Source organism: Protopterus annectens, chromosome 7.part0 (genome assembly GCF_019279795.1).
Source record: "Protopterus annectens isolate FY-2018-M chromosome 7.part0, PAN1.0, whole genome shotgun sequence".
Lineage (NCBI taxonomy): Eukaryota > Metazoa > Chordata > Ceratodontiformes > Protopteridae > Protopterus > Protopterus annectens.
Window position 1 is genome coordinate 564575306 of NC_056739.1, and position 26924 is coordinate 564602229.

The 26924-nt window shown below is 44.0% G+C and overlaps 1 protein-coding gene across 1 annotated transcript in view; it reads left to right on the forward strand.

Annotated features, from left to right (window-relative positions):
- Positions 1-26924, forward strand: part of LOC122806055 (membrane cofactor protein-like) — a 1194338-nt gene that overhangs the window by 1115445 nt on the left and 51969 nt on the right. The gene's annotated exons all lie outside the window — the stretch shown is intronic.

Consider the following 26924-nt stretch of genomic DNA (forward strand, 5'->3'; position numbering starts at 1 on the left):
GGTTGCAAACCAGCTCAAGGACAGAACTCACCTGGTCAGAAATGCTGCAGCCATGTCAGACTACAAACCAGGTACAACTGGCATCCCACAAGGCACGGTCCTGAGACCTCTCTTGTATGGTATATATGTCACATAGGTACAGGCCAACATGGAAGGACTGTGTCTGAACAGGTTCGCAGATGACTACAAACTGCCCACCATATCGGACCCTCCAGCTGACACAAGCATCCTACAAAAGACACACATAGAAACAGACAAGTGGTGCCACAGCCATGTCAACAAGCAAAATGCAGAATAGTGTATAGTCATCCCCTGTGGAAACATAGTACGTGGCCACAAATGACCACATAGGTGTTAACCCATTAAGTACATCAGGAGCAATAAGAGACCTGGGGACACAAGGTGATAGATATCCAGCATGTGACAACCATGTGTCTGTAGTGGTTACAGAAACGTACCATATACCCACCTAATCATGAAGGTAAGCACAGCTAGGTCAGGGGAGGTCATTGTGCCTCTCCAGTCATCCATCAGCAGCCTCACAATTGCGCACAATGGCCCTTGTGGGATGTACCTTAGCAGACACCTGCATCAACTGGAAAGACCCCACAAATACCCCACCAGGAGGATCTCAAAGCTGTAACAGATGCCATGTGTTGCCTGATTAAACAAACTGCAGCTCCACACAGTGCCATACCGCCTGGCTAGAGGTGATCTGTGCCTGATGTATAAAGCCATGACCAAGCTGGAATCAATGGACATTTGGCACCATGTAAAATCTGAATGCTGGTGACCTATGCACATGACAGGCCTGAACCCCAGCACAGACATAAACAGGACATGCTGTACCGATTGGTCCATAACACAGAAGCTCACTCCACTCATGACTAAACTCCCAGTACAGATTATCCAGGGAGTCCCTCATTGACTGTCATCCAGAGGAATCATGATGACTGGATGGGAGATGGTAGGTGTGCCCTGGATATCACCTGTATGTCACGGGTAGACAGAGGCACAGCACACTAACCTTGAAATATGTCATGGCAAACACCAGTAAATATGTGTGTTGAAGGACAAACACTCTCTGACTAGCATTACAAATGGCCTAGGGCACATGGCCATTGTTTGTCACTGTCCACACAAGTTGTGGAATACATTAACAATGTCGGACAATCTTGTTCTATGTTGTCCATATCTGAACAAAAAGCAACAAGGTCATATCTGCACAACTGGCCCTCAACCAGTCTGGTGTGCTCACTATAAATATTACAAGCAGTGATAGGACTGAAACCGATGATACTGTCCACCACAGTGAAAGTACTGAACCAGTACACTATACGACAATACACTGTTTGGTCAGTATGAAAGGATGTTGACAACTGTATGCAAACTATCCCATGGCAACCCTGCAGGCACAGCATAATGCCTGTTAGGTTCAGACACAAAGCAGTAAGAACACAACCTGACATCCAACACTCAACTGTACACGTGAAATATAGATGAAGTCCACACACAAACACAAATGTGGTGAACCACAGATCTCAACATATGTAAAGTTCACACTGGGCATGCTCGCACACTTAGATAAATGAGACGTGTCAGTCAAGAAGCCATATAAACTGTGAACTGGGCATGCTCACACACTTAGGCCATGTCACAGTTCAGCAGTTGCACACACATATCTGGCATTTGTATGTGTTAATACAGGAACCTCCCACAATACAGAAATCTGCCCAGTGCACACAGTGAAATTACAACAGAGACATAAGTAAAGTAGTGGATCCCACTCATATGCAAACATCTGCCACAGTACACAAGTTGTTCATAGAGATAGAGAAAGCTATGGCAATAAAGACCCACAAACAGTTTCTGAGCAACAGATACTTGCATCTGACAGGTAAACATATGGCTGTAGAGTTTAATACTAGGCTGTTGTTCCTAGGGAATACAGAAGGCTATCCACAGTGTATTTGGCATCTGCCTCCGCAGTACAGTAGGCCACTGTGCCTCTGCAAAGTTACTGCATATATAGGCTCTCCCCCTTACTGATGGATAGTAACAGATGTACATACCTCTTCATAAATAATGATGTCAGCACACTATACATATGTCAGGAGCACAAATGATACCCAGTAATTTGAATAGCGTGCTCAGCTACTGCGTCTCCCACAAGTGTCATAACATAGTTAGGTAGGGGTTTGAATCCTGCAAATGCTCAGTGTGTGTGTGTATGTGTGAATGTGGAGGGGGAGTAGGGTGTGTACAATTCTATGTGTAAGAGAAATGTCCCTTTCGGCAACTAGTACAACACACCACATGCTACATATTCCACTGTCTAAACACTGATGATGTCAGCACCCTGTAAGTACAGCAGGAGAAAGCAAGCCTCCCAGTAATGCAAATAGCGCACTCTGCTACTGTGTCTCTCACAAGTGTCATAACATAGTTAGGTAGGGGTTTGAATCCTGCAAGTGCTCAGTGTGTGTGTGTATGTGTGAATGTTGGGGGGGGGTAGGGTGTGTGCAATTCTATGTTTAAGAGAAATGTCCCTTTTGGCAACTAGTACAACACACCATATGCTGCATATTCCACTGTCTAAACACTGATGATGTCAGCACCCTATAAGTATAGCAGGAGAAAGCAAGCCTCCTAATAATGCAAATAGCATGCTCTGCTACTGCATCTCTCACAAGTGTTATAACATAGTTAGGTAGGGGTTTGAATCCTGCAAGTGCTCAGTGTGTGTGTGTGTGTGTGTGTGTATGAATGTGGGGGGGAGTAGGGTGTGTGCAATTCTATGTGTAAGAGAAATGTCCCTTTTGGCAACTAGTACAACACACCACATGCTGCATATTCCACTGTCTAAACACTGATGATGTCAGCACACTATAAGTACAGCAGGAGAAAGCAAACCTCCCAGTAATGCAAATAGAGCGCTCTGCTACTGTGTCTCTCACAAGTGTCATAACACAGTTAGGTAGGGGTTTGTATCCTACAAACAAACACCATGTGTGCTTTTGTCACACAGTTTGTCTATGTGTGTGGGGTGTTGTTCCCAATATTGCACGACATAGATTGTATCAGTAATGTCAATGCACACATGATGTATGTGTGCCACATATACATATGTACCTGTGACCTTCAATAGTTCCCATGTCTGAAGCCTGCCTCATGTGAATACATGGAATTTGCATTAGACAACTTTATGACTGTGGTGTTCTATGCAGGGGCTGCATGTGGTATGTGAATATGCAGTGTGAGTTGTATATGGTGTCATCCTACCAGCGAGGGATACACGTCTGGTCTGGAGCATATAGTCCACATGTTGTTGATGAACAGGTGCAGCATGTTTTCACCTCTTGTGGGAGTGGTAACAAGTTGTTCCATAGCAATTCAGTGAATAAATGGTAGGAACCTTTCAGCTAGGGTCTTGCAGCTAGAGTAATGCTCACACTCTATGTTTGGGTAGTTGCAGTCCACCCATATAATGTTGTTTGTAGAGACTGTTATATTCCCAGTGTTTTCAGGAAGGCCACGTGGGTTTCCTGGGTATGGGAGGGTGGTGTGTGCCAGGCTATGAACCTGAAGGCAGTCTAACCCACTGTTAGTTGCACATGGATAGGCTCTGATGCTTTGTGCTGTGCCACCAACCTGGAGGTGTGTGTATCTGTGGTGCCTTTGGATACTTCCCCCCTGTTCTGGTTTGGTGCATGTTTAGGGGATGACAAGCATGGTATGAGGTATGACCTGGCAGTGATGGGGTGCACCTGGGAGCCTTGTACCAGGAATCTGTTACTGCACATATATTGCTGTTCTTCATGCTAAGGACAGTTTCCAGTGCATGCATCTTGAGGTTTACACTGCTGGTGTTGAGTAGCATTACTATTAGTGTCCTATCCCGTGTGATACCTGTGTAGGTGGCTATGTAATTTGAGCCTTGCATAAAAAGGCACTATGTGTGCAGCAAGATCCTTTGCCAATATACAACGGCCCATGGGTGACAGGTGCAAGCTGTCGCTAGCAAAGCATCGTGGCTTGTCTAGCATGTAATCCCACGCTGACAGGCATTGGATCCCCTTTGAATGTCACCGAAACATAAGCCAATTGTAGAAATTGATCATCCTGTCTACATATTGTGGCAGCATTCTTGGTGAGGGTAAGATGCTACTCAAGGTCAGGGTCATGCCAGCCTGTGCCACATGCTCAGAGAGCCCATCTATGTCCCCTATTATGTAGTCCAGGGAGGTGCGTCACAGGTCATTCACACTGGCAAGGACAATGACTGAGTCATATTTGTACATGCCTTGGAGTGACCTGTATGCTTGTGTTATGTGGTGGATCATAGTGCTCGACGGGCATGTCACTGTGACCTTCTCCTTGTTCGGCCTGGTGAGTGGGACCTCAGTGTACCTGACGATAGAGGTACCTATTACAACTGTAGCAGGTGTGTTGTTTAGCCGTACGGGCTGTGACTGTTCGGCACACAGGCTTTGTGAGCTATGTGTTGCACGTGCTCTGTTCTGGCATAACGTTTGCTTGTGTGTCTGCTGCTCAGACAGGATGCTATTCTGAGACTCCAAGAATGTTCCTTTGTGTTTGTGTTTGGTTTACTGTCGTGGTAGGTCTATGTGAGACTGGTATTGTATTCACTGTAGTATCCCACTCCACCTGACAGGTTATGCCAGTACTGAGTTAAGAGAGCTTAGCCCCCAGTTTGGCTATGTGGTTGCATCTCTCACATGTGTTGTAAGTTTATGGGAAGGGGAGAGGGTTGTCTGTGTACATGAGGCAGCTGTAACATTGCCACATGACTCACAGATTCACCAACTGGACCAGAGAGGAGATTGACAAGTGACCTTTGCACATGCTACCATAGTATTGTAAATTCCATAATGATTAACAACACATAGGGCCAATTGGGAACAATGTACTCAAGGTGAGTTTGTGAGGGTGTAGTGCTTCTGATTTATTAGTGCTGGCATATATAAATGCTTTCGTGAGCAAATGCCAGGTAAGTCATATGCAATGTGTTACAGGCAACTTACATGCAAACAGGACAGACAGTGACGTTCTGTCAAGTGAGACATGGACATCAGTACAGTAAGCAATACAGATGTCACTAAGGATCCACAGAGGCGCTGTAAATCTGCATTGCAGGTGGAATCAGTGTTTCAGGGAAATAACAAGCAAACTTGCATACAAACAAAGCTACAGTCAGCAGGCTTGGCTCTAGTCTATGCTACAACAAACAAGGTGTACCACTTCTAGTAGGTAACAGTGCAAATATGCAGGCACTATAAGCCTGTACCCAGAAATTCAGAGGTCAAACGGGCAGGGTCCAGCCTCACCTCCCACAAGTGTACAGACCATGTACCTTCGTAATGTAGAATAACTGGCCTGAAACCCAAGTGCTCATACCTGAACTAATACACATTTTGAATAACAGACAGAGCCCTCACTCAGCAGTTCCAAACTTAGTAGGCTGTATGCTACCTGTCCTGGCACCACAGTATCCTTGACATGTATGGAGACTCTCCCTCCTGCCATAGTTAGTTCTGTGTTTTGGGGCTGTCAAGCATGGTATGAGGTGTGACCTTGTAGTGCTAGGGTGCTCTTGTGAGTCTTGAACATGTTGTGTATTACTGCACAGATATCAACATCCTCAAACATCCTCATTGCAGAGTCGAGTGTGGACAGCATGCAACTTGCAGTTTACATGTCCATCATTGAATATCAATACTTACATTTTCTTATCCCCTGTGCTACCTATGTAGGTGGCCTTCTGTTGACAGCCTCACCACCAGTATGCAAAGATGTGCAGACATTACACTATGGTAATTACTATGGGTGTACAAAACAATACAATGACAATCATAATGTTACTGCATCAGGCATGATGGGATATACCCACAATGATATCATTACACTGTACTGTTGACAACATGATACTATTACTACACTTCTTTGTAGTCACCCTGTGCATCAGCACCATGTTAACCTGTTCCTGCACTGATGTTACAGATTGCAGGAGGTGGTACAGTCTCATCATATGCACAGGGTGTGTACTTGGTATGCCTGAGTCTGCCACTGATACAACCAATTGGCATGTATGTGTGTGTGTGTTGGTGAGGGGCAGCAGTACAAGATGGGGCAATGTTGATGCAGTGTGTGCATGTGTGCGGTAGCCCTAGGTGTTATCAATTCACATGTGTGTATGCATGCACACAGTTCCACCTCATGGCTGCCATATACAGGTGTTTGTGGACAGCCACAGACTGTACCTGCCAGGTCATACAGATCACTGTCTCTGGCCATGGACACGGTACCTGTGCCTGACAGGGGTGCTACGGACCGCATCAGGTACTAAGCCAGACTGAGTACTGTCATCAGAAGCAGGTGGTTGGTGACTGGAGACAAGTCCCTGTTGGGACTGTCCAGAGCCACGTGCATGTGGTCTCCTGGGGCGGTCTGATGACAGCACAGACCCAGCATTGCTGGGGCCGCTGATGGCACTATGGGAGTGGCCGCGGGCCTGTTGTCTGCGACGACTGCCAGCTGCTGCTGTTGCTGGCATACACCCATGTCGACGCCTCAACCGTCCACCATTGCCCTGGCTCATGGACATGTAGTTGTGGAACAGATCTAATGTGTCCCCCCGTCTGTCAATGACCTCGGTGAAATTACAGATGGCAGCCGCAACATCACACATACTGTCATTCATAGCTGTGCGACATGCTCTCAGCTCCCTCAGACCCTGTCTGGTGTACTGTTCCATATGTGACTGTGCCTGCATTACAGCCCAAAACATAGCTGAGGTTGAAAGACCTCTGTGGGCACGTCTGACAGGGGCAGTATGCCCATGGATGCTCCCACGAGAACCCCTGGAGATCTGCCTGTGTGGTACCATGTCAGGACCCTGGCCATGGCTGCTGTGTGGGGATGCATGTGCCACCGATACCACATTACCCTGGTCAATGCCCACTGTATCCTGTCCATCACCTAGGGACATTGGTGACAAAGGATGTATTGGCAGGATGACTGTGCGCATTGATGGGGTCGACAGCTGTGTACTGTCAATTGGCTGACCAACGACGGACCCTGGCACACCTCCCTGTGCCATTACACAGGTATCATCATTATCACTATCCACGGCAGCTGATTCAGGTTCCCTGCTGCACAACACCAGAGCAGCACCAGAACCTGTGGGAGTAAGACAGGAAACACAGTTTACAATGTGTACACAATGTCACCACTGATACACACATGCACACATGCACACAGGTGCACATGCACATGTGCACACATGCACACAGGTGCACATGCACGCAGGCACACATGTACACATGCACACATGCACACTCCTCAGTATATGAGATATCAACACACAGACACAAACACACCTGCAATCAAACACATAGCACTACTGCTTCAGCCTATTATTACTATTAGTATCAAGACTATTGAAGGTATTGTTATTACACACTTACTAGCATGGATATGCTGCCTTGCTGTTACACCAGAGGGACCTGCAGAAATGAGATATTTATTGTCAGTGGGCACAACTGTGCCATTGATACTGCGAGTATGATACAGTTCAGTAGTACAACAGTTGGCTTCCACAGGTCTACTGCTGATATTGAGAATATCACTCTTGCACAATAATTACCAAGATAACAGCTACAAACCAAGGACACACCTCACACATGCAGAACCTACCAGTGTACAGAACAGCCAACTATACATATGCCATGTTACCTGCACGCTCCGAGTCCTGCTGCTGGGTGGCTCCAGCCTCCATCATTATGCATGTATGCTGCTGCTGTTGTTGCTGTTGGGCTGGAGCCACAACACTTAGGAGTAGTCCCTCCACTCTGGTGAGGGGGGATGTATAGCCGGCCAACCACCTGTGGCAAGCTGTTGCCTGTGGATATCCAATGCACGCTGATGGACATTTCTAATTAAATCACTGCAGTGATGGCGTACCTGCTCATATGTCCGGTTATGCGTGCCTATGTCATTTACCCGACGAACCAGGTCTTGCCACAGTGCAGCCCTCTCCTGCTGGTTCTGGCTGGTGCGGGAAAAGAGTATTGAAAAATCCCGCACCAGGCTCTGGTGCATCTCCTCATCCTCCGCAGCAGAGTAGGTAGGGTTTCGCTGGTGAACCATAGCCCTGAAAAGGAAAAGAAAAATATGTCAGCAATATATGTCAGCAAAATATGGCACACATAATACACATAATACTCGACTGCAGTGATATAACTTAACTCCCATATATAGCATCTGTCTGTCTATTGGGGGATACACATGTAAATGACCAGATATCAGTGCTCAGCCGACAACTGTGCAACAGTACCTGGCACACTCCATACGACAGACTAGTATACTCCAGCAGTCAGCACACTGGTTCAGGTCCAATGCACAACCTCATACTGGGGGTTTGTATCAAGGTACTGTATGGGGAACATGATCAATCCATGCACTGCATGCAATGCACGTTACATATTCCACTGGTAATGCACACTACTCTTACTTGCCATAACCCTACCTACACCGCAGTCACATGCAGGGTAACACAGCACAACATATGGCAATGTAGTATGTTTGGATCACAATACCTCACATATCTGTCTCTGGCCTCACACCATGGACACACACTACCATGACAGACAGACAATCATGGTGAGCAATCACACCATTGCATAACATGCACCCAGTCACTGGCACACTCATTCCACCTCACATAGTTGGTTTGCAATGGGTTCGTGGGTGTGCATTGTGTCTTAGGTAGGTAGTATGCTATTGGCCCTGGGCCTACAGCAGCATACTGTTATGCTACCCTGCCCCTTGTGACACATGTGATGTGATCGTACCTGCTCCTGTCAAACAGTTACACAGGGTGACTCATATGGCATATTACCTATCTGCATAACATTCAGCAGGGGTATGTCTGACATCTACTCATGGGGAGCCTTGCTTCTTAATGCTGTGTGGTTTACTCCAGGGTATGTCTTATCTGTGGGTAGGAACCTGTACCTCCACCATGTGCTCTTTACTGCGGTGACAAGGACGACAGACATAGGTCATTTGGGTTGTGGATGATGTTCATCGTGTTACCCTGCTGCAGTCATCACACTTGGGTTATCCTGTCGTCAGGCGGTCCCGCAGTCAGCCGGATTTCCAAAGTCTTGGTCCGACGTCAGTTGCTGTTGCTTCATCCCTGATGTCAGAGTGCCAGGGGTATATATATTGCAACCGACGCCATTTTCTTCAGTCTTTCTTGCTGCGCGGTGCCCAAAGCAGAAGCAGTTCGCAAGTGCCGGTCGGCCGACTCCTGAGATTTTCTAATTCGAATTTCAGACCGAAGTCTTCTATAAAGCTAAGTACCCCATTGGGGAAACTTTTCTTGCCTCAGACCGATGTCAGAAAAAGTTAACAATTGTATTTCTTGTGGGAAGCAAATACCTCATAAGGATTTTCATTCTTATTGCATACCTTGTCTAGGCCCTGATCACGACGTCACTTCTTGTCGTTTTTGTGCTAGATTTAATAAACGTACTATTAAAAGATGATTTGATTTCGCACAACTCTTTTTTGGTAGAAAATTTAACTATAACATGCCGTCAGAGCTTCCGACTACTGGCGTGCACAAAAAGCGCAGGGACAAGGACCGACAGCCCAGGCCTAAGCCCGATTCTGAGGCCTTGGTTGATCCGGTCTCCGGTTCTCCGGTTATCAGCGAGGCTCTGATGCAGCATCTGACTACTGCAGTTCTGGAACCAGAGACCGCTACAGATATTTTGTCGGACTGTACTAGACCGACGCAGCGTTTTACTTCAGGCCCTACCGACGATTTACCTTGCAAGGACGTCGGTACTTCTGAAACGCCATCGGTTTCTGAAGGCATTTTCAGACCGACGACTCTTAGTCAAAACATCTTCCAAGCCGAAGACTCCTTCTAAATCAAAAAAGGCTTCAATTCAGTCTCCTGTTCAAGGCCCTATGCCTAAGAAACAGATGCTCAAAATGGCAGAAGATTTGATTTCTTCTATCAGGGGTTCACAGCCTCCTCCTGACAAAAGGCCTAGACAAGAGGAAGATTCTGCTTCCTCTGAGCAACTGTCTATTTCTTCGAATTCCTCTGAGGACCAAGACTATTCCTTCTCTCCTTATGAAGATTCTCATGCCGAGGAATCTATTCCTTCAGCTTCCCCTCGAGAAGATTACTCTTTTGGGGAAACTTTACACACTATGAGGGAACATTTTCACTGGGAAGGTCAGGATTACTCTGACTCCAAGAAAAGGCTGAGAGAGTTTCTTTTACTCCCCCAACACAGACCTCTAGCCATCCCTCTTGTTTTGGACATTGTGGATGATGTCTATTTAGAATCCAGTTTCAACCCTGACTCTCTACCTCCTGCCCCGGCCAAGCCTGACAGATACTACAGAGTACCTGATTCCCACAAATTCCTTTACAAAATCCCAGTGGCTGACCCAGAGACTATCTCCCAGGGTCCCAAGGGGGCTAAGGCTTCCATGGCTAAAAGGCCAGTACCTTCTGAAAGGGATTCAAAAGCACTAGACAGATGGGGGAAAAAGGTTTACACCTCCGCTACTTTAGTTATGAGAGCACTAAACTGTCAATTTCATATGCTTAAGTATCAGCAATTCCTGATTTCTCAGTTAAAACAAAAGATAAACACCTTACCTCAACAATCTGAAATGAAAGAAGTACAGGATTTGTTGCATGCCACCGAGCAGGTGGGCAAACATACCTTGCAATGTGGGTTTGATTCTTTAGAGGCCTCCTGCAGAGCAGCTGTCACTGGATCAGTTGTACGTAGGCATGCCTGGTTAAAAGAACAAAGTCTGCCTGATCATGTTTAAGCAAAACTATTAGATGCTCCCTTACAGCAGGATGTTCTTTTTGGTGTTAAAGCAGAAGAAGTGTTAAAGAAAATGGAAGATAAGGCTAAATCAATGCAGACAGTAAAAGATTTTCTACAAGTACAACCCCCTCGCTTCAGCAGAAACTGGCCAACAAAAAATTGGTCCTTTCCAGCCACTGACAGACCTCGAGGGGTAAATACAGGCCCAAGGGGCAGAGGACAACCACAAGCTCAGTATAAGCCTTGCCAATGGAGCAGTCCAACCCAGAAGGGAGGAGAAGACAGGTCTCAACCCACCAGAAGACAGACTCAGTGACTTGCACCTCAGCTGGCCAAACAAAGCTCTCTTGTCAGTCCCCTTGGGGGGAAAACTGACACTTTTTGCAGACAACTGGCACATGGTCACAAAGGACAAATGGATCCTAGACATAATTTTATGAGGATACAGATTCCTCTTTCACACCTTGCCAATAAAAAGAGGAATGCCAAACCTGCCACAAAATCAAAGGGCAGAGGCTCAAAAACAAATTACAGCTCTCATAGCCATGAGAGCCATTCAAAGGGTACCAAACCAAGAGCAAGGCCAAGGATTTTACTCAAGACTCTTCCTAGTACCCAGGAAAGAAAATGCTTGGAGACCAATTCTGGACCTTTCAATTCTAAACACTTACAAGTGCCCAAATTCAAGATGCTAACATTACAGCAGCTACTTCCCATGTTGGGCAAGGCAGCGTGGCGTTGGACCTCAAGGAGGCATACCTGCATGTCCCTATCAGACAAAGTTGCAGAAGATATAGGAACAATAGCAGAAGTTCTTTTTTCCTACTTGGACTTCTGCTGTTGTTCCTAAAGTTGCAGAAGATACCTCCGTTTCATTGCAGGTTCAACCCATTATCAATTCTCTGCACTGCCCTTTGGCTTATCTACTGCACCTAGAATATTCACAAAATGCCTGGCACCAGTAATTGCATACTGCAGACAAAGAGGAATTCAAATATATCCATATCTGGATGACTGCCTCTTCCAAGCAGAAAGAAAAGACATTCTCTTACAACATCTGGCTTTTGTGAAGCATCTACTAAATTGTCTGGGGTACACAGTAAACGAAAAGAAGTCAAACCTAGTACCCTCACAAAAAATGACATTCCTGGGTGCCAGCTTGGACACAATGGCCCAGAAGGCTTACCTTACAACAGACAAGCAATTACAACTGACTCAATATTTCAAGACAATGGCAACAAAGACCCAATTAACTGCAAGAAAAATTCTGCAGGCTTTGGGCTTCATGGCAACTTGCATTCTGATAATACCATTTGCAAAACTGCATATGAGGAAATTAGAGTGGTACCTAAAAAGCGTATGGTCTCAACACAGCCACAGCTTGGACACAGTGATATCTCTCCTTCCCTGCCTTCAACAGGAATTTCTATGGTGGGCACAGGCATGTCACCTCAACAAGGGTCAGCCTTTCATTTTGCCCCCACCCAGGCAAACTATCACAACAGATGCTTCAGACTATGCCTGGGGGGCAAGACATTCAAGGCCTATGGACTGCAGAACAGAGAAAACTGCACATAAACCAAAAAGAGATGCTAGCTGTACAGAAAGCTCTGACAGCCTTTAAGGATCTACTACAGCCAGGACAACTCGCAATAAAGACGGACAACACCACAGTAATGTGGTACATAAACAAACAAGGGGGCACACATTCCTAACCTCTTTGCAGGCAAACAATAATCTTATGGAACACAGCTCTAGCCTTCCAAGTCCAGTTACAGGCTCAATTCCTGCCAGGACAGAAAAACACATTGGCAGACGACTTAAGCAGAAACATCAAAGATCCCCACGAGTGGAAGCTAGACCCACAAATATTTATAATGATAACTCAGAGATGGGGTCTACCAGATATAGACCTGTTTGCCAGTCCTCAAAACTACCAGCTGACAAAATGTTGTACAAGTACATTCCACCATCAAGCTTGGAAAGTGGACACTCTCTCCTTCAGTTGGAAAAACCTGACAGCATATGCCTTTCCTCCATTACCTCTTCTTACAAAGGTTCTTTTGAAGGTCAAAAAGGAGAAACCTCGACTGATTCTCATAGCCCCAGACTGGCCACGCCAGCACTGGTACCCGCTATTGAAGAATATGGCTCACAGCCCACCATGGATATTGCCTCAAATTCCTCATTTACTCACGCAGCAAGACGAGCAGATTCTACACAGCCAGATCAAAACCTTAAACCTGGCTGCATGGCAAATCTATTAAGCATCCCATCAGCTCCTCTTTCTCAAGCAGTTCTGGATGTTATTCTAGAGGCCAGGAGGCCAAGCACCAGGAAGGCTTACTCGGACATATGGAAAAGGTTTTGTGCTTGGAAGCAAGCTAAAGGCCAAGACACAACTCAACCTCATATGCCTCACATTCTACAGTATTTAGCTGAGATGTTGCATAAAGGTCTTTCCTTCTCCTCTATTAAAATCCATGCTTCAGCTATTTCAGCTCACTACGACACTAATCCACCTTTATTTTCCAATCCTCTTCTAAGGCAGTTCCTCAGAGGGGCAAAAAACATTAGACCACCTAGAAGAGCCCCTACACCAACATGGGACCTCAACTTTGTTCTGGAAAAACAAACGCAACCTCCCTTTGAACCAGCTTTTTCTGCAGACCTTCAGTTTCTATCCTGGAAGACTGCCCTGCTCCTGGCAATAACTTCTGCTAGGAGAGTCTCAGAATTACAAGCACTTATGGCAGTGGAACCTTTTCTCATTTTCCATCAAGACAGAGTTTCTCTATGAACTAATCCATCCTTCATGCCTAAGGTGGTTTCCAGTGTAGCTTTAAATCAAACCATCCACCCACCCACTTTCTTCCCCAATCCACAGAACAAAGGTGAGATACTCCTGCATTCCTTGGACATTCACAGGCAACTTCATTACTACTTGGATAAAACTAAGGCTTTCAGAAAAACTGACCAGCTCTTTGTTTCCTATGCTACAGCTTCTCAAGGGAGGGCCATATCCAAACAAACCAATTCTAAATGGATAGGCCATTGCATACGATTCTGCTATACCCATCATGGGAAACCAGTCCCTCCTACCATTAGATCCCACTCCACCAGGGCAACAGCTACCTCTACTGACTTTCTCAGGGGGGGTTCCTACCAAGGAGATTTTAGAAGCTGCAACTTGGATTTCTGTACACACCTTCATCAAACACTATCACTTACCTCTTTACTCTAACTCCAGGGCAGGCTTTGCCACTGCAGTTCTGCAGGGCCTCATTGCCTCCACTAACCCTCTATGATGCCTCCACCCTACCTTAGCTTTGGGACTCTACCCAAGTGTGATGACTACAGCAGGGTAACACGATGAACATAGTACAGTTTTGTACCTACCATAAATGTAGATGTTCGAGTGTTCACCCTGCTGCAGTCCAGGTTACCCTCCCTCCAACCCCTCTGATTTACTGGCTAAATCTTTGCTATGCCTTTCTGATGTATTTGCTTATAGCTGAAGGGATTTTGTGTTTGTACAGTGTTCACACCTTTTGGTACTAACTTGGATCACCCTTTTGGGGTCACCTGACATCTGGGGCAAGAAAAACTGAAGAAAATGGTGTTGGTTGCAATATATATACACCTGGCACTCTGACGTCAGGGATGAAGCGACAGCAACCGACGTCGGACCAAGACTTTGGAAATCCGGCCGACTGCGGGACCGCCTGATGACAGAATAACCCAAGTGTGATGACTGCAGCAGGGTGAACACTCTAACATCTACATTTATGGTAGGTACAAAAAAGTACTTTGTGAGGTGTTACCATGGTTGTTGGACAACTGTCATGGGTGTGACTTAACTATGTATATCCAGCAGTGGTAACCTCTATGTAGGTAGTATGGGTGCGCTCTGTGGTCTTGTCAGTCACTCTGCATAGGTAATGTGTTTGAGTGCATTGTCACAGTTTCTTACATATGACTGTGTCCTTCTCCATATCTGTAGCTGTCATGGGAGGTACATACTGTGTAGGACGTTGTGGGGTGTAGAGGGGTACAGTGACCTACATGTCCATAGCTGACACACCATGTCTGCTGACACATACCATGTACAGGTATTACAGGACAAGTGTGCCACTGTGAATATCAATGGGGAGCCTGTTGTACACTTGTCGCCCCTGTTCCCCCCTGACACATGCAGTGGTGGGCAGGCAAGCACATATGTGGTGGTTACTGGTGTAAGTGTTTTGGAATGGGGTATGGTACTCCAGTATCCACACTGGTGTTCACTCCATGCCTTTGTCACCAGGCACCTGTTGCAATACATCTGCACACATGTGCCTCACTCAGTATATATATATATATATATATATATATATATATATATATATATATAATATATATATATAGATAGATAGATATAGATATATAGATATAGATATGGAGAGAGACAGAGGGAGAGAGAGAGAGGGGGTGGTACAGAGAGAGTGAGATAGTCATATGCAGACATATCTGTAGACAGTCAGATCTGTCTGCATATGTATATGTATCTACATATATCTATATATGTATGTGTGTATTACATATATATGTATGTACATATTCTATCTGTCTATATATGTCTATGTATTTCTACATCCCTCTCTATGTATACATATATGCATATTATATATATATATATATATATATATATATATATATATATATATATATATATATACATATCTTGATATACATACATATACATGTGACATATATGTAAACCTTTTTATTTACACATATGTATACACACACTAATGTAATGATAAACATCCATTACTGTACAACCTACATTGTACATTGCACTACAACCTACATTGATATGTGCACATAGTTACCTTCACATACATATGTATGTACAGCCTTCAGTGACAGTTGCAGTATGTCCCCTGCCCTATGCACATCTTCATATACATAGATACAGACCAATAACACTTATGGAGGGTTCACAGTATGTAGACTATTATATTATTACTTTACATTACCTGTGTTTGTTACAGCTGTTTGTGTTGGCTTTGTGATAGTTGGCTTGCTGCTGCTTCTCTTGCCAGCTTCAGTTTGGCTTGGCAGTGTCATGTTGTGATGACAACTTGTTTGTTTTGTTGTTTTAAATTTTCTTTCTTTTCTCTCTCTCTCTCTCTCTCTCTCTCTCTTGTTCTCTTTCTCTTTCTCTCTCTCTACCTTCAGGGGGTGCAATGAAAGTATTGCATGTGTGGACTGGGAGTACAGGATGCTTTTGTAGGTATCTGCACATGTCCATGTGATGGCCTCTGCACCAATTGTTAGCCAGAATTTACTAATTGCATGCAGCCTGTTGTGTAGTGATTGTAGTTCTCACTGTGATTTCAGGACAGTGCTATAAAAAGGTTTGTTAGGTAGGCGTAGCCCTTTTAGATTATCAGGGTGGGGACCATGCTGGTATGCTGTGGACACTGTTCTGTGAGTGTAACGGTTGGTATGTGTCTCATATTTCAGGCTGTGTTGTAGACACTGCAATGCATGTTGTACTGTAACCTGAGTATTTCTTCCTCCAGTTTCCTCTTCTCAGTGTGTATGGAAACTGACACCTAAGACTAGTAATACTGTGTATATGGGTGTGTATTCTTTCCTGTGGGACTTGTGGTGTAACTGGTATATAGCAGTGGCTCTTGCAATTTGTTGCTATGGCTTCAATATTTGCCCTTTACATTCACTCCTTGTATGCCTGCTAGGTGTCTTTACTGTAATGTGTTGCTATGGCTTTCCTAGTTTCCATTTACATTCACAGCTTGTAATGTTTGCTATATCTGTTTGAGCAGCAATTTCCTATGTGTTTGTTGTGGTAGGGTGGTACTGCATGCAGTGTGGTCTGGCCATGGTGTGGGCCTTGACACCTAGAAGGGCATTTGATTATGCTGCTGAGCAGGCCTCAGATACTCTCAGGTGCATCTTTTATCAGCCTCATGGAATGGTACATATCAGTGGGATACACCCATGAAATTTTCTGATATTCTGCAGTTGTGACTGTGGGTTATTTTGAGCATATGTATTACTACACCATTTGTGATGTGCAAGTGGTGCATACTTTCAGTAATTCATAGTTACCATTGCATGTGTTGTAACACCTTTCTGCCTACTGTTAGTACATTTCACAGGGAGTCAATGGGGCACAGTTAACATTTGTTTTCATATCAGGGACATCCCTGTAACTCAGTCACAGTTGCTATGTCTGGGCTCTTAACTATTAAACTATGGCAGTGTTTATCCTGCTCTGAGTATGTGTGTGGCTTGCAAGGTGCTACTGTGACTTTATTACCTACTAGCTACCAACTAGCATGGCTGTTTCTCTTCACACAGTAATATTTTACAAATCCACTAGATTTGACAGTAAATATACATGACATGCTTTGTGTACTAGACTTCCTATATTCCCTTTACATTCATTCCTACTATTTCATGATATATTTCTTTCAGTACAATGTTCTTGTATATCAATCATGGCTTAGTGGTAAGTCATGCAGACTAGTGTTTGCAAGGTCCTGGGTTTGAGACTGACAGAGGAATTTTATTTTGCTGCTGAGCAGACTACAGGGCTTGTCATTCAGAGTGAGTAAGGCACTTTTAAGCAGTTGTAAGTGGGTTAGCGCTGGTTTGCGTGGAGCTCAAGCATGCGCACTGTTGCTTAGCTTCACGCACACACGCTTAGCTAAGCGCACACAAGCACACACCCGCTTACAACTGCTTTAAAGTGCTTACTCTTGCGCACACCTGCACTAATTTCTTTGAAAGAAAAGAAAATGGGGAGATAGGAAAGTGGTGAAAAAGGGAGCACAAAGAGGGTAGGACAGTAGGAAAACAAGCTCGGGATTTGCAGGAAGGATGTAGGAAAGGCCCATAGCTGCCCATTTCTTTATCACCAACAGCTGTGCATATGTGTGTAATTTGGTGTGAAATTTGAAACCTTCCACCCCTGAGAGAGGGGTGAGGACAACAATATTTGTTGTACAGCCAATTGTAATTGCCAGTTTACATGTCCAGCAGACATGTCTGCGAAATGGGCAGCTATGTATGGGGCGTAATTTTTTTGTGGGAACAGAGTGCCCTTTTTTTTTTTTCCAGGTGAGAGTGGAATGTCAGGTACGGGAAGTAGGTATAGTTGGGGAGGTAGGTAGGGGAGGTTAACAGACAAGAGAAACAAGACACATACAGGGGTGGTGTATGACACGTGGGGGGAGGACACAATTGACGGGGACAGATGTTTGAATATCTCGAGCCCATAAGCCCACAGATGGCAACAGTGGAACTGAGATCCCCATCCATGGGCAGTTGTCACTGTGCCTTCACTGCCCAGGACGGGGCTATGCTGTGGGCTGTGTAGGATGGGCAGCAGGCATGCCCGTGAGTTGTGCCACCCATGCCTCAAGCTGGCGTAGGGGCTCAAGCACAATGGCTCAAGCACAGAATGACTGATCTCCCTACGCACCACAGTCTGGACACTGCGGAGGGTGAGTGGACGGTCTCCTCCGGCCACGCTTGCAGAGAGGGGATGAGCCGCATCCCCCTGCAGCGCTTCCACCCGAAGGTGGCACAGGGCCACCGGAGGAGGGTCCGGCCTGGGCACTAGTGCCAGGTGCACTCGCCAGCTGAGGTGGGAGAGGTGGGTCAGCTGGAACCCGCCTTCCCTGTCGTCCTATGTTTTGCAATATTTTATGACAGTTTGGGTTAGTAACAAACAATACCATTCACAATTAGTTGTAACAGCATGCATTTGTATTCCCATTAACCAAACACCCATAAATTCAAGACATTGAACAGCAAGCATAACACATGCATAATTTGAACAACAGTACACAATCCAACAGCATGCAGGGTTGATTGATGGCAACAGGCCATCAGGTTTGGATGTATGAACAGGGCACATGCATCAACATACATGCAAATATGTATGAACCAACAAGACAAATGTCCAGGGGAATTAATTGTGAATACACATACCCATTTCATGTGGAATGGATTATTTGTGGTTAATAGGGTAGGGTGAAGAAATATTTAATTAACAACTTCAAATACCTATACATATGCTGTACATTTCTACTAGCTGCAGATATATACACCCTACAGGTCTGACTACAGTTTCCTATGTGTAAACTTAGGCATGTTGGTGTTGGGAATGTTACTGCTACATTAATATACATTGCATTTTTATTCATACACGTTCATATCTGGCTCTGTTCAGCTACAGCATCCTGCTACATTTGATTTATATGGCTCTAGACAACTGTGGATGTTTGGTATTTCATACAACCATACTATCTGCATATTGCAAAGGTACAGCAACATATCCAAATTGTGGGACAGACATTCCAGCTTCAGTATTTTATTGCACACATTTCACTCTTTGGTTGTGCTTGTCACATTCATTTCATTCTGTACTGACTGCAGTATACTTTATTCAGGAGTTATTACAACTTTCTTGGTGGATTCATACCTCTTTCTCACACTCTCACTTGTTTTATTTTTACAATTTAGGATGGTACTTAATTCTAGGCTTTATTGACTTGTTTTACTTGGTTACAGCAATCCTTTCAAACAGTCTCACTTGTGTCATGTTTCAGATTTTAAACGGAGATATATTTCAAACATGTGTTGTACTCAGCTTGTGTAGCTGTAATTTACAGCCTGCTACAGGTTATGTACTATTACATTACAGGTGGAACATCTTTATTTCAGACTTGTTTCATTTTTATTTTTGGATTACAGGCTGCATCACACTTATGTAATCACACAGTACTAGCAGAATCCCTCTTACACTGTTACTTGAACTTTTTATTAATAACTGACTACACTGCACTCTTTTGCAAGCTGTCATACTTATATTTTTTAACAGTTACAGGGAGAGAATTACTAACCTGCCTGGTGGCGCAACCACACAAGCCTATCGGCATAGGCTCGACAATTCATGGAACGGACACCTGCAGCTGTAATATAAATGAAGTAATATTGGAATACACATCTCCATAATATCATCTAGGTTAATTTCTTACATAAATAATTATATGTAACTTACTCAGTAGTGGGGCGTTGGGCATTTGCCAGGCCTCCTGGATCCAACGGTTCAGTTGGTCCTGCTTCTGTCTCTTCAGGTCCGCATGGTGGTGATGGACCTGTTCACCAGTCCTTGGTATTCCTGTGGAACTGGTGAGATCATGTGCCAACCGGTCCCACGCCTCAGCCTTGTATGCTCCCCACAGGACCTGGCCCTGCATGAGTTGGGGCTCATGATCATGGACGAGGAGCCAAACCATATATTTAGACTCCTCAACACCCCACCTCTGTGCTCGGAAGCAACTACCCTCTCCTACACCTGCCATCCTGACTGCAATTCGATTCCACCATCAGTTATGCTGTGTATTCCCGCCTATGGGGCTTATATATGCCGTTTTTCCCACACTTATCTGTGATTGGCCATTTTGGAAATGTATCAGCTTCACAAAACCTGCTTTGTCATGCTTCTCTTTCCATTCATTCCTATATATATGCTAATACTGCATTTCTAAGAGCAACTGTCATGGCTTAGTGGTTCAGTACTTTGACTATGGTGCATGGCATCCTGAGTTCGAGCCTGGCCATTGTTTTTTTATTTTATGACTGTCTACACAGGCTAGGAGGTGTATCTGTGTAAAGGCAGTTTTGATACAGCTTGCTCAAAGTTGCCCGCCGGTTAGCTTGTTGGCGCAGTGCGCAGCTCTGTGCAAATGGGTTATGCTGGTTTACGTGTCATTTGGCTGTCAGCATGCATATTACGCTCAGCTAAGCTACGGGCACACAGTTTCAGCGTGTTACAATGCTGCTCAACCCCGGGCACTCATTTTACACCTGTTAAACCACTGATCTCCTACGGGCAGATATACTCAGCTTGTTAGAGTGTAGCTCAGCTATAGGCACTTCTGACATTTTTTTTTTTTTTATTATCTCACATTTCTTCAAAATACATGGCCCATTTCATTACATTTTACATAAAATATAATTATATATATGTACATATATGTCAGGGAATTGTTTTGTGCTTATTTCACTAGAGATAAAAATTGATGTTGTTGGGGCTCGAACCGTGACTGCCTCCTCTTCAGCCAATGTCTCTACCGCTACACTATTGCTTCTTGGCTTACTTTGCATATTTAGATCTTATATGCTTTTCCACTGACTGCTAACTGTGGCTAAGTGACGGGCACGCCCGCGCAAACGAGCGCAATTACAGGCAAACATCTTTAAAACTTATAAAAAAAATATAACATGTTAATTTTTACATTTTATGTTTATAGTCTGTGGGGGCATATGTTGTGTTGTGTTTGTTGACATTTACGCGGACTCTCTCATGGGGGTTTACTTTCGGGACTGTTACTCTTCTGGGGGCGTGTCCGTTTGCAGGACTCGCCCTGCGAACACGCCCCCTACTTTCTTACATGGACCGTGTTAGCCTTGGGTGTGAGTCAGCATGCCCTCATGAATATGCATGGCATGCTGATGTCACACCGTTTAACTGCAGCCTCCGTGTAAGACTTGTAACTTTTACATGGAGGCTTCGTGAATCCTGCCCATAATAATGCAAAATTTTAGATACACTTATGCAAAGCAAAGTTAAGGTATTCCTTTATGTCAAATCAGATGGCTGTCTTGTGGAATAATATCTTGATTACAATTCATCAGTCAAAACATTACAAATTTATTTTAAAAAAAATTAATGATTGGATAGGGGAAGTGAAATTTGTACTCTATCTTAAGACATCGGTGTTCTTAGAAGGCCTCTGGGCTGAAACACTGCCTCAGAACTTATGAACTTATGAACTTCAATATCTGGCTGAACTGTGTGTCCATTACCTTAAATGTGATTTTTTTTTTTAATCACCATGTTTTTAATGCTTAGCCAAGACATTGCTGGCAGCCCTGTTTGCTTTCAGCTTCCTTTTCTATGAGTATCTTATTCACTGAGACTAGAACCTCTGTTTGTTGTTACAGTGTTTCACGTTCTTTATTTCTTTTGCTTCACTCTATCTGCCTGCCTGCCCCAGTCCTCCATCCACTGGTGTTGAGAACTAACCTACCATTCAGTTTTGTGTGATCTCATTTGGAGTTTAAAACGTCTGATCATGCCTTCTTCAGGTCATACCAGAAAGTTGTTGGCTTCTGTTATCTTTCTTTTTTCATCATTATATTCTTCATGTGGTCATTTCCAGATATTTTTATCCCTTCTTTTTTTAACAGGTTCAAGTTTAGTCTCCATCTAACAGGCCAGCAGGGGTGGATGTGATTATCTTCCTTTTTTGTTTTATATAACAGGTAATCAAGAAATGATCCATCATGATACTTCCTTTTATCTCAGTCACAGTTAATGCCATGAAAGGATGGTGATACCCTTTACCTCACTTGTAACCTAAAAGCAATCCACAACAGCACTCCATGTATATTTAAATCACAGCTACATCTAGATCATCTCTCTTTTTGCCTGCTTAATATTTGTTCTTGCTGCTATGTCCTGCACTGTGGTCTCTTATAACATGAGTGATCTTCTAAGCATCCACCGGTCCTAGTTCCCTGGTCATCTGATATGCAAGCAATAATGACCAACACTGTGTGTGTTGTGTAAATAACTCATGCCCAGGTGTGTCCTCTACACTCCTAGAAAGTCATTATTTACAAAATAATACACACCGAGGAGGAGGACATTACTGCTGTTAGAGAATGGGCTGTCTGTTTAATTGTTCTGTGCTTTTTTAATTGCTGCATATTTTTTATATTTTTGTTGCAAAATAGTTCCTCTGCCTAATGTTTCAAACTTAGTGTAGTATACGTAATTGTTTTTGGAGGAAGTATTTTACATTCAGAATATAAGTTCTGTAGTTACTTAAAGTCTACACACACACACACACACACACACGCACACGCACACGCACAAACACACTCAAAAGCACAGATATACAGAGTCACTCACATATAAGTAAAAAAAAAATGCATGCACACATTCAAAAACACAGACACACACACACACACACACACACACACACACACACACACACACACACACACACACACACACACACATACAGATAGCACTTAATAGCCACTTTGTTATGAGAAGACATCTTGAGATGTCTCTTTTTGAGAAAACAAGTGAAAAAATGTCATCAGAAATGCAGCAAATATCAATACTTACTTTAAAACCTTTAAAGCATTCTACCCAGAGTGTGTTTTGCTGGATCTTCTGCACTCTTGCTACCTATTTAGGATCACTGTACCTTTCCATAGGGGAAATACTCCAAGACAGCACAGCTATGTGCTTGGTGTATATTCCTGTTATCTGCATTGATGGTCTCATTCATTATGGTGAGCATGATTATGATCTTCAGAGTATCAACACACACCGATTTTTGGAAAATTATCTAGCTCCTTTTTACTTAGTATAGTACCTCAAATGCTGTGGCAGGTTATTACATTGCAGTGTAATTTTATACTTGAAGCTTTAGAAAAGATAAGGGTAAGGCTATATGATGTTACTCAGTTTCATTATATGATACTGGTTTTAATTTCTGTAGTCTCCACTTGCATACTTTGTGTTTTGTAGAGGTCATTTATCAGACAACTGTCTCCTGAGAAGATGCACCTGTAATTAGTTGTTTAACAGACAAAGAAATACATATTTTAAGTAAGTCACTAAGAGGAGTCCATGCCATCAGGTTGAGTAGTATTAATGATTTAGATTACATTTTAACACATATTTTTGTAAGTGCACCGCTGGCAGCTAAAGGTAACTAGTATGTGCTCTGTGGGACTTTGTATCAGGCTTTTTTTTTTAATCAATGCTACTTTGCTGAGGTCTCAACATCACATCTCAGTAGGACATTGTTAGAGACCAAAGGCTTATTCATCAGTCATTTATGGAGGATAATCAGTAACACACATCCTTGGAATTATGTAAGTTATATAACAGTTTTGTCTCATATTATGATGTCAAATTTGATGACTTGCTTTTGCATCTTACACATTGAAAAGTTTATCCCCGGGATTCATGAAACTCAGTGCAATGACGGTGTTAGCCTTGTGCCGAGCGTGCGGCGTCGAGATAGTGCAGCAGCACCATATGCATATTAATGAAGGCACACTGCCGCACCGTCCACGTGTACAGGAAATGTGCGCGAGTGCAAGGGGTGTGTTTAAGTGCTGCTCGGAGCCGTGAACATGTCAGCTACAGTCACGCAACCTAAAATGCTGATTAGTACAACCTGCCTCTAATAGTAATCACTCCTGTCAGTGTCCGTGGATACTGAAATGTATGCAAAGCATACAAGGGAGTTCTGTGAACACCAAAATAAAATCACAGGAGTAAACACACAAGCACATAGCTGAATGTTGAGCCCCCATCCCTCGAACAATGACATTTAAAACCCCGTGTCCATATTGCATTGTAGTATTGATTTTTATACCAAGTGGAAAAGCAGCATGTTTCCACGCCGCTGCCCTTTGCAAAGCCTAGCCCAGTGGTCAGAGCATTTGCTCAATATCTGCCCATTTGTGGTCCGAGTTGTCCTTGTCTGGATGGCCCAAAAATGAATGGGTATTACTCGGGGTCAACCTACCATGTCATGAAAGATAAGTATTTGCGTGTACCTATGTGCGTGAAGTACAGTATGTGGAAAACCAAATATGCTAGGGTTGTCCTCACAACCATATTGGTACCAGAGATATGTAGAATACGAAATGTGTACTGCTGTCTGTGTCATGGGCCAGCAACCAGAGAATGGATGGATGGTGTGTTTGTGGAATTTGGGGGGGGTGGGTGACGGGTAATGTAATAATTCACCAGGGGGAGACTGGGTCAGATGTACAATAGGTGAACTGGAGGTGTACGAGGGAGCAGTGGGTGAATCAAAAAGGAAACCAAAGAACATACATTCACATCCCTAATACACCCTGACAGACCATACTGCAGAACACAATCCCACAAACATATGAACATTAAAATGTGCGATACACATGTACAGAAACAGTACCGGCTCACACCCACATAATGGTCTGGCCTGAACTGAGCCATCCAGTCCCTACACACCTGGATACATAATTGAATACCCATCATCCCCTCCACAGCACACCCCCCCCCTTGCTAAATGTCCACCAAACCCACCCATACTCTGGCTGCTAGCTTGGGCCAGCCATATCTGCAAATAGTGCCCCTACCCACATCTAGTAGGCAGTCTCACCCTAGGCAGTCTCAGGCTTGCAAGCTAGGTACCCCATGCATGTATAACCCTCCCTCATTTTCATATAGCCAAAAGAATGGGAGTCATTGGCATCTGCAATTTTTTGACATCCCTCATGGGATAAGTGTCTGTTCTAAAGTTTAGACTTGGTGGCACAACACGCTATCCAGCCCCGTAGACATCCTGACACAAGTTGCATTAGCAGTAGTTGTCCACAACCCTGCTCAGCCTCCAGCCAGTCCTGCATAACCTACGACCCGGGATTAAACACCTGACCATGATGCACGTCTCCCAATGTGCATTATCGGGAATATATACCTTTCACTTGCTCCCTAGAAGCTTCCCCATAGCCATCGTCCAAATAGTACACGTCCACATATTGTATACCCTGTCCAGGTTCCACGTCGTAATGATGCACACAACCCCTGTATACAAATGGTACACGTCCCTCCTGGATGCAGGTGTTCATATACATGGCCATGTACAACCCCAGATATGTGGTCATACATCTATAAATGTACATACTTATATACGCATAGCTACAGCTATACATCATACATACATGCATATAAGTAGTTGTCAAGTATGTGTCCTATTTATAAATGTGTATACTTAGAAATGTATACATATGTTACTCAGAAACATATGAACATTAAAATGTACTATACATATGTACACCAACCGACTGTCACATTTGTTGCCAGTAGTGTGGAATGCCTGTAGTAAAGTCATATAACCTAACTACCATCCATGCAGAATGTACCACGGATGGTTTAGTGGTCAAACCGATGACTAAGGTGTTTCTGTTCCTGGGTCCAAGCCATGCAAGGGCTGCTAATTTTATATGATGCCCAGAATAATGGTCGTCAGATATAGGGTGAATAAGTAACTTACTAGCTGATGTAAGTGGGTATGCGTGGTCAATCAGCAGTATGGGAAATGTAAATAAGTATGTAGATGTATATGCATGTGTATGTACAGACATATGTATATATCCATGAAGAATGAACATGGTCACAATAAAGCAGTCATAACGAATGTGAAGGGAAACAGCAGCAGAACCCCCCCATATTCATAGGTTCATACATTAGTACTAGGCTAACTGCCCTTACGAGCCATTTTAAGCCTAGCCAATTATCCCTTGTGAGACTCAAACCCTGCAAACACCTTAACCACTAGGCCACCCTCCCAACCCTTTATTATATTATTTAGTGCTGTCATATCAAGCTGGCCAGAGGTGAGCAAACCTCCTGTGTCTCCAACCACAGGTAGAATGCTAACAGTGGAACTAACTTTGTCCATGTGCTAAGTCTGACTTTCAAACAAGTACAAGGCAGTCCTAGTCTCCATTCAGACGAACCAAAAACCAGAAGACTAATTGAACACCCTGACCATTATATGACCATATGTCCCAGGACTATAAGCTTGGGACATCTGAATATACTTGGAGTGAGCCAACATACGGGACGTGTCTAGAGCAATAGTGAGTGGTGCATGTGTAGAGGTATGGTTCATTTCTGACCGGAGAATGGATGACTGCTGTGTTAGTGATGTTTTGCTGCATTTGTTGTGGTAACTATGAACCATGGGTATACATGCCAATGAAGCAGCACAGCAATAGTGTTGTGGTTAGAGCATCCATCTATCGAGCAGACGTTGCCGGTTCGACTGCAGCACACACCATTTACGATACGTGATCTGTATACGAGCATATCCTGCTAATTTTATGCTGTATAACGATATAATACCATTAAAATGTGAACTGGGT